This window comes from Amblyomma maculatum, chromosome 10 (genome assembly GCF_055883805.1).
Source record: "Amblyomma maculatum isolate TAMU_Amacu chromosome 10, ASM5588380v1, whole genome shotgun sequence".
Classification (NCBI taxonomy): Eukaryota; Metazoa; Arthropoda; class Arachnida; order Ixodida; family Ixodidae; genus Amblyomma; species Amblyomma maculatum.
The window spans coordinates 98421675-98431435 of record NC_139353.1 but is presented as its reverse complement, the minus strand read 5'-3'; positions in this window follow the sequence as shown (position 1 = coordinate 98431435).

Here is a 9761-nt window from a genome sequence, read left to right as displayed (position 1 = left end):
AAAGCGATGACATGAAATAAACTCCTAAGTACTTATATTCTTCGCCTAATTTCAGATTTGTATTATTTATAGCGTATGTGGACCTTGCTTTTGTACGTTTTCTTGAAAATGCCATGCAAACTGTTTTGTCCAAGTTGAGATTCTTTTTCCGTTTTCCACACCAGTCATAAATAGTGTCATGGTCGTTTTGAAGCATATCACGTTCAGTTTTACATGTTATATATTTATACAGGATACAATCGACTGCAAAAATTTACATGTGGGACGCTATATTTTCAGTGCTTTCATTGATGTATAGCGAGAAAAGAAGAGGTTCCAAAACGGAACATTGAGGGACGCCAGACGTCATATCATTAACACCAGATTGAGCTCCATACACATTTACAAGTTGGCGTCTCGCATGCAGATATTCAGTTATTCAGGCAATTATACGACAATCAATGTTATAGGAGTACAATTGTATTATAAACAAATCATGTGCAACAATGTCAAAAGCTTTACGAAAGTGTAAAAAGATACATTCGACAGTATTGCTGGTATCTGTCGTTTTGAGAATGTCAAGGGCGCATTTGATCAACTTAGTGACACATGAGAATTGCTTTTTAACTCCTTGCTGGCAGGGATTAATAAGCCATGATTCTCAAGTTTTTTCTAATACTTGATTCTGTCAGTGCAGCCTGTGCCGCCCGATGAACACCGAGCGGGGAAGCCATTGCTGCCGCGAGGAGCAGCGTGTGTATGCCCTGGTGCAAGACGATGCAGATTGCATCAACGAGTACGCTGCAACCAGCAGTGCTCAAACTCCACGCTACAGAGGTCGCCTATTTCGAAGTGATGAATAACCGGCCGGCCGCTGTGGAGGACAAGCGGGAGATACACTGGTATGTGATGAGGGCTACCTCATACGTTGTTCTTAGCGCACCGATTCTCTAATCATAAAGCACTTCTGCACGGTTTTGCATTATACACTTTGTATTTTCGAGATATTTGCATTGGCTCCCCAAAAACATAATTCACAGTTTCAAAGTGACACATTGATTAAAAGAAACAAGGCATTCATACAAAGTAAATGCTGAAAACCTGAGGAGACTTCACTCTAGCGAGCGCACGTTCCTGGCAAAACGCGTACAACGTACATAGGAGAGGTGCGGAGGCTTTGCGCAGAGATGAATCCCAGGATGTCTGAAGAAGACAGCTGACTACCTTTTAAAGGGAATTGCGGAGGACGTGTACAACTTTTGAGTGATTAAAGGTAACTCGAATTCTGCAAAGGCCGTCATCGAGAACTTACTCCCGTTCGAAGCACTTAAGCTGCGTCGCATTACAACGACGTTCGGCACCTTGCCTAAAATCACCACTGTCACAAGCGTTGATTCACATGAGCCTCCGAATTTACCCGGCATGATTAGACAAACTGCCTGTGATGAACTCTCCCTGCATCATGATTTGAGTCGCAGTGCAATTCAATGCGACAGCTGCTCCATGCAGGCAGCTCCAATCTAGTGCTCCTCTTCTTTTATAATACCCCTCACACTCATCCTGCCCTTCATGCTGTGGAAGTGAGGAATCGATTTCAAGAATTAGATCTAGAAGACAGAGAGCCCGAAGAGATGTGGACTGATGTTCGTGATATAATACAAGAAGTTGCTACTAAGGTAGTTCCAAAGCAAAAGAAATGCAAGAAAGCAAACTGGTTATCTGAAGAGGCTTTGCAAATAGCTGAGGAAAGGAGGATGGCAAAAGTTATGGGGGAAAGAGAAAGATACAAGGTTCTCAATGCGGATTTTCAGAAAATAGCAAGGAGAGATAAGATTGCCTTCCTGAACATACAGTGCCAAGCAGTTGAGGACAGCAGCCAATTAAGGAACACAAGAGCTCTGTATAAGACAATCAAAGATATCAAAGGAAGCTTCTGTGCTAAGCTGGACGTGATAAAGGACAAACGAGGCAAGGACCTCACTGAAGCCTCAGAGATAAAGAAGAGGTGGCAGGAATACACAGAGGAACAGTACAAGAAGGATCCGAATGTGCAAACCCAACATAAGACGGTTGTGATTACTGATCTCGAGCCGGGCATCCTGAAGAGTGAAGTTGAATGGGCCTTAGCTAGCCTTGCTAAGAACAAAGCTAGCGGAATTGATGGCATTCCAGCTGAGTTGCTTCAAAACCTCAACCATGACGCTGTTAACATTCTGCATACATTATGCCAGAAGATTTGGACAACCCTGCAGTAGCCACAGGATTGGAGGAGGTCAGTTTACATCCACATTCCAAAGAAAGGCAGTGCCAAAGATTGTTCCAACTACAGCACGATCGCGCTGATTTCGCATGCTAGCAAGGTGATGTTGAAAATCCTCCAAGGTAGGCTGCCGCAGTATTTGGATCGGGAGCTTCCGGACGTGTAAGCTGGGTTTCGCAAGGGCAGAGGAACTAGAGACCAAATTGCCAACCTTCGCTGGATCATGGAAAAAGCAAGAGAGTTCCAGAAACCCACCTACATCTGCTTTATTGATTATGAGAAACTCCAAGAGATGGGAGTTCCAATTCACCTCATCTGTCTCCTCAGCAACCTGTATGAAGGACAAGGGGCCACAGTCAGAACTGGGCATGGTCTTACTGATTGATTTCGATTGAGAAAGGAGTGAGGCAAGGCTGCATACTGTCGCCCTGCCTATTTAACCTATATGCTGAGTGCATCATGAGGAAGGCCGGTCTGGACGAGTCTTCAGCTGGAGTGAAGATTGCTGGAAAACGTATCAACAACCTTAGATATGCGGATGATACCACTTTAATGGCAGAAAGTGAAGTGGAACTCAAGAGATTTCCGATGCGCGTACAAGAAGAGAGTGAGAAGTTTGGGTTTAAACTGGACATTAAAAAGACAAAGATCATGGCGTCTTGCCCTATCAAGTCCTGGAGCATCAATGGACAAGAAGTGGAAGCTGTGACAGATTGTCTCTTCTTGGGCTCCAAGATTACCTCGGAAAGAGACTGCAGCCATGAAATTAGGAGACGCCTGCTTCTGGGAAAGAGAGCTATGGTTAGCCTTGACCGCCTAGTAAAGAGCAGAGATATTAGTCTGCCAACCAAGATCCGTATAACTCGTGCTATGGTCTTTCCAGTTGTGATATATGGATGCGATAGTTGGCTGACCGCCGAAGAATTGCCGCGCTTGAATTGTGGTGCTGGAGGAGAATCTTGAGAATTCCTTGGACGGCCAGAAGATCAAATCAGTTGATATTGTCGACCATAAACCTTGACTGCTCATTGAAGGGTCAAATTCTAAAGTTAAAGGTCAGCTACTTTGGTCATCCGATGAGAAGAGAAGAGTCGCTAGAGAAAGATTTGACGTTAGGAAAGGTTGAGGGTCGGCGGAGAAGGGGTAGGCAGCGAACGCGATGGTTAGATGGCATCCTTGAGGCACTGCAGATGAAGTTATGTGATGTTAGGAAGATAGTGAGAGACCGGAAAGCGTGGCGTGACATGGTCCATAGGGTCACAAAGAGTCGGACACGACTGAACGACTGAACTGAACTCAGTGACCCCCACTACCTGCAGTTTAATGCGAAGGCTCCGGCCGGCGCTGTCGGATTTTCTGCGGTGGCCCTCACTCGTCCGAATCCTGATCGCGACCTCTTTGCCGCGACGAGCTGCTTGCTTTCTAACCATCTTATCACGCCTGGTACGGTGTTCAACCTCCTAGTGGTTATATAGATGTTGAGAGTGCCTTCGTATGCCCCTGGAGACGAATATTGAAATGACCTTCTTTAGACGCCGTGCCGTTGCGCTGCACTTCTCAGTATTTCTTCATCGTTGGGTCTCGTGCATGATAGAGAACAGGAACGGTTTGCATGCCTGCAAATCGGACGGGGTGGTGGTGATACGTACAGTGCACAGGTTTTCCAAAAAGAGAGTCATATGTTTCGGGTGCTAAAACTTTACGAAGCGCAACGACAATACGGTTTCACCACTGTTCCCAAAATGACCTGCCGTCGTGCGGCCTGCTCTCAGCGGCCTAGTCGGATACGAGTTTTTTCGTTTTCTCAAGCTGTTCCGAGAGTTTTCTCTCAAACAAGTTGCATTGATGCACATGAAAACAAATCTGGTGTGCTCGTGCATTTGGCTGCTGCGCCGCCCTTATTCTCATGCAATGCGGCCCAGGCGCTCAGTGAGCTTTTGGTGCTGCCGGCGTGACCCAGTTTCTCTTGCCGGCCGCTTGTTTCGACGCTGGCCTGGGAAGAAAAAAACGAGGGAAAAGGTGGCGCGCGTCACAAGGAGCGCGAGGTGAAAATATTTCCCTTCGCAGCGCTGGCGAAAGCGGTCTGGCGTGCCTAATTCTGTTAATTTATAGCTAGGAAGGAGCCATCCTTTCTGCCATGCGGGTGCGACCATGCGCTCAGCAGCGCAGGGGCCAGAACTGTCCTTGCGTTGGACCGGCGGCAGTAGCGCTCGACGCCCGAGCCGCGGCGGTGCGCAGAGAAAAGTTGACCCCCTCACACACGAAGTTCCAAACAGTAATGCGCCCCCCACCAGGCTCCCTTTCGATGCCCGCTCCGCTGTTCCCATCTTAGCATCCTCTTTAAGGAAATGTGCACGTGCCCCCATTCCCCCGTGTACATTCCCCTTCCTTCATAATTTAACAAGATGGGAGGAGGTTTCTTTTAGAAGGATATGAGCTGGGGCGGCATTTACCCCATCGGTATCATGCCGATGGGATTCTCAAGCAAACATGGGACCAACCGCATGCTCGAAGTGTTCCACACTAACTGCAGAAATGGATGTTCTCCGCCTGCTGTGGACTTGTACAGGAACAAGGGCATCTTTTTTTTTCTCCGTCTTTATCTCCGTCGACACCTTATTTTCTAGCAGAAGTATAACTATAGCGCTGTTTTCACTGATAGCAAGAGAATGAGAAAGTACTGAAGGCCACCGAAAAATGAACTGCTAGGAAAAACAGCAGGCGTCATAACTGCACATACAAAGCAGCAAAAATTTAAAAACATAGCAAAAGTAAGGAACAAAACAGCGACTGATGTATACAAGAAATAGCACGACGTTTTCATAAGTAGATTAACGGCAATAATTCGGATTACGCAGTGCTCACGTTTTCGCCTTTTTCATTGACTTTTTGTTTGGTATCCAACCTTTACTGGGTCAATCGAAAGGCGATCGGAGCACATATTCGCCTGCTGGTTTTTTTCGATTTCGCTCCCAAGCTCTAACAAACATCGCTCCGGCAATGCAATTGTGCATTGAACTATTGCCGAGTGCAGAGAATCGAAGTGAAATCTCACCTAGACAGAGACCTAGTACAGTATGGAAACGTGTTGATGCGTTGAACTTACAGACAACTCTTCTCAAAAGTTTTGCAGAACTGAAATCCAGTAGAAGAAAAGTCTATGCCTGCATGACACATGAAAAACGCCTTTTGCTAGTTACTGCCTGTGATGGTGGCAGTGCTCCAGGCAAGAAGCAAGCATGTAGCGGTTGTAGTCAGATAAACTGTACAGTAGGTTACCTTGAGCCAGCCACAAAATAAGTCCGTCGGCGGCAGCGATATAAGCGATGTTGCTCGGTTGTCTACGGACTACAAATGGCCGCTACATACATCATCATCATTATTGATAATCATTATCACCAGCAGAAGTAGGCCTATACCCACTGCACAGTGAAGGCCTCTCCCATTTTCCTCCCATTGACCCGGCCCTGTCCTAGCTGCATCCACTTGACCCTCCGCGAAATTCCGAACCTTTTCCACCTGCGTAACTTTCGGCCACCTCCCGCTATGCTTTCGTTCTCTTTAAATCCAACTAGGTTGCTATTACAGACTAGCGGTCATCCTCGCTTCGTCGCTACACCCACGTCAGTATATCTGCCTAGTTTCTAACGCCTTGTGTAGGTAAGAGATGTGTAGAGCACGGAAAGCTGTGTTTGTGTGTGTGTGTGTGTGTGTGTGTGTGTGTGTGTGTGTGTGTGTGTGTGTGTGTGTGTGTGTGTGTGTGTGTGTGTGTGTGTGTGTGTGTGTGTGTGTGTGTGTGTGTGTGTGTGTGTGTGTGTGTGTGTGTGTGTGTGTGTGTGTGTGTGTGTGTGTGTGTGTGTGTGTGTGTGTGTGTGTGTGTGTGTGTGTGTGTGTGTGTGTGTGTGTGTGTGTGTGTGTGTGTGTGTGTGTGTGTGTGTGTGTGTGTGTGTGTGTGTGTGTGTGTGTGTGTGTGTGTGTGTGTGTGTGTGTGTGTGTGTGTGTGTGTGTGTGTGTGTGTGAAAGGCGCAAGCCGGGCCTCAAAATTAGCCGGTTAAATTTTCATGCGCTGCCGTGTGAAAGGCTCCTGCGAAACGCGACACATGTCTGAGACAGTGAGGGAAACAGAAGAAAGGAAAGGCTGCGAAGTTAAGTAGACAGTCTCAGTAGGCTACCGTAAACGTGCAGAGGAGAATACACGAAGAGAAAGGAAAGAGCGAAATATTTTTGCGGAAATCAAGGGCAAAACGTTAACGCGACTTCGCGTGCTCGCGTTTCTTAATATCGAAATGGTAGAACGCAAAGTAATAAACAGAAATTGTTCCAACTATATGACAAAAGTAGTAAACAAAATAGTGAATTACCAGAATTATATTATTAGAGCGTTCCGTCAAAATGGGCGCTGTAGTGCTAGAGCACTTATTTTTCTTTTCTGAAAAACTACGCAAATGATGAGCCTGCACGTATACCTGATCAAACAATTACATGAAACGCATAATATGTGGAAGCAAACATGTGTCACGTACATGGCAAAAACATTAATTTAATAAAATTGATGCTGACAGTAAGTTTCCTTGCATTATATATCTTGGAAAGGATCCTAATTTCATTACCATTGAATTCATTGGGCAACCAAAATCAGGCCGCTATACTTCCTGGGTTAGGGGCGACGTTTAAAGCTGTCATTGGTGATCCCTCGCTGCCTGTCGCTGCAGACCTCCTTGCACAGCGACCACACAACTGACACGTGCTTTCGAGCTAGAAGAAGAAGGAGCGAAATGGGATGAAGTAGAATCCGTTGAAATGCTCGCCCGTTTCGGTCGCCCGTGTTCCTGATTCAGCTCTCTCGGTGCCCTCGTTTAGCGTTTACAGCAATTCTTTAGTGTAACAACCGTTACACATTTGGTGGAGTCGTGCTGGGTATACGCTTCCCGACCTCCGTACGCCTACAATATAAGAACACGGAGCTCACACCGGTTCATCAGCGCCCTAGCCGCCGTCTCCGCGGCCAGTCATCTGAATTCGGACCTCTCACCACCCCGACGAGGACGACGCAGCCTCGACCGACGGTCCCACCGGAAATGGCCACAGATAGTGCGTCCCCGGCGCCCATCCTTTACCACGCGCCGCGAACACCGCCATCTTTTCACGACGATGTATACGAAGATGCGGAGGACTGGCTGCACCGTTGAGCGGATCGCACGCTATAACGGCTGGACCAACGACCGTATGCGTGTTTTTTGCACTTGAAGACTCCGCTAGGACATGGTTCGAGAACCACGAGAACAACCTGTTCACCTGGGAGACATTTCGCATAAATCTCCTAGCTACTTTCCCCAACGCAGACCGCCAGGAGAAAGCGGAAGCTGCGCTTCACTCCCGCAATCAGCGCACTAACGAAAGCGTCCGCATGTATGTGGAGTACATGACGCGCCTCTTCAAGCGTGCTGACCCCTCCATGGCCGAGGAGACGAAGCTTCGCCACCTCATGCGCGGGGTCAAGCAGTAGCTTTTCGCTGGTCTGATGCCACCGCGTACTGTTGCCGAATTCCTCACTGAAGCGACCACCATGGAGGCGACGCTCCTGCAACGACCCTGGCAATACAATCGAGATGTAAGCACCTTTGAACCCGCTATTTCTTCGATGCCGCTAGGGAGTGATGTAGCCGTTTTACGTGACCTAATCAGGTCGATCATCAGGGAGGAATTACAAGCCCTCCAGCTGTCTCCCAGCGCGCCATCTGTTACATCGTTGTCTGAAGTCGTCCGGCTCGAGGTGCGCCTAGCATCGCAGCAGCAACAAGTCTCTGAGATTCCTAGACAGACTGAGGTCAGATCTGCATATTCAGCTGTCCTCTGTCAGGCGCCAGCACCAGTCTACGACGTGAATACCGCCACTCAAGCAGTCCAGCAGCCTGGTCTCGCCCGTGTGCCTGCTCGACCAGTTTATCAGCGGCCACGGAAATGTGACGTGTAGCGTACACCGGACCGGCGGCCCCTCTGCTACCACTGTGGTGAGGCGGGTCATCTTTACAGGGCCTGCCCATATCGCCGAGTGGGCCTGCGTGGTTTCGCGCCCGAGGATCCTTGCTCACGGAACAGCGAACGACCATTCGAAATCGAAGCTCACCTGTCGGCTCGTCAGAGTCCTGGAACATACGGCCGTTATGACTCTATATCATCGTCGTCTCGGCGTTACCGTTCCCCAATTCCTCGCCGAGACGCCGGCTACCCTCAGCGGTGTTCCCCCAGTCCAGGTCGGAAAACCTAATTCCAGCGGTCTCCGGAGGCAAGGTCGCTGTTGTCGGGAAAACCGAAGATCCTCCGTCACCGATACGCCGAAACGCTGATTTCTTGCAGGGGCAGGGTAGCGACAGCATCCGACGTGCTACCTTCGATTTGTGTGTTACAATTGACGGTATTGACGCTGTAGCTGTACTTGATACTGGGGCAGATTTTTCGGTGATGAGCCATGTCCTCGCCGAGGACTTGAGAAAAGTTTTGACGCCGTGGTTGGGCCCTAGCATTCACACGGCTGGAGGCCACGTCATTAGTCCGGCTGGAAGGTGCACAGCCCGAATCAGCATCCGCGGTTTCGTCTATGTCGGCGAATTCTTCGTCCTGCGCGAGTGTTCGAGGGATTTGATCCTGGGCCTTGACTTTCAACAGGCAAACGGTGCTTTGATCGACTTACAGGAGGCGCGAGTTACATTTTCGGCAAAGCAAGCCTTGGCGCACAGTGACACAGAAGACCCAGGAGTCAACGCTCTGCGTATTGTCGAAGACGACATAATGCTGCCACCACGGTCCAGTGTTAAGAACGACTGGTTTCACGACTACGAAAGTATTGCGGACAGTAACCCTTCGCTGTTGCTCGAGAAGGGAGTGGCTATTGCGCGCCGTCTTGTCGACCTGAATGACGGCTGTGCGACAGTTTTCCTGACGAATTTCACCAATGAAATTCAACACCTCGCGAACAGAACGGCTGTCGCCTTCCTCCACGATGTAGATTGATTGCCGAATCTGTGCCTCGTGGAGATGAATCTTCATGACGATGCCGCAGCACACAACGCTCTTTAGAAGGTTAAAATCAACCCGGGTTTGTCACCTTATCAAAAGAACCTTCTGTCGTCCGTGCTACTTGATTTTAAAGACTGCTTCGCGACGAGCTCCAAGGTCGAGCGTACACAATTAGCCAAGCATCGCATCGTCATCGATTCAGCCACGCCCCCAGTTTGTCAGCGTCCATACCGTGTTTCGCCTAAAGAGCGGGAGGCTATTAGAGTGCAAGTCGATGAAATGCTTGCAGACGATGTTATACAGCCGTCAACAAGTCCGTGGGCGTCGCCGGTCGTCCTGGTGAAAAAGAGACAACACGTTGCGATTCTGCGTTGAATACAGGAAACTGAATCAGGTTATAAAAAAGGACGTGCACCCAGCACCTCCACCAGATGTGTAACGGTTGTTACACTAAAGAATTGCTGTAACCACTGAACGAGGGCACCGACAGAGCTAAATCAGGAAC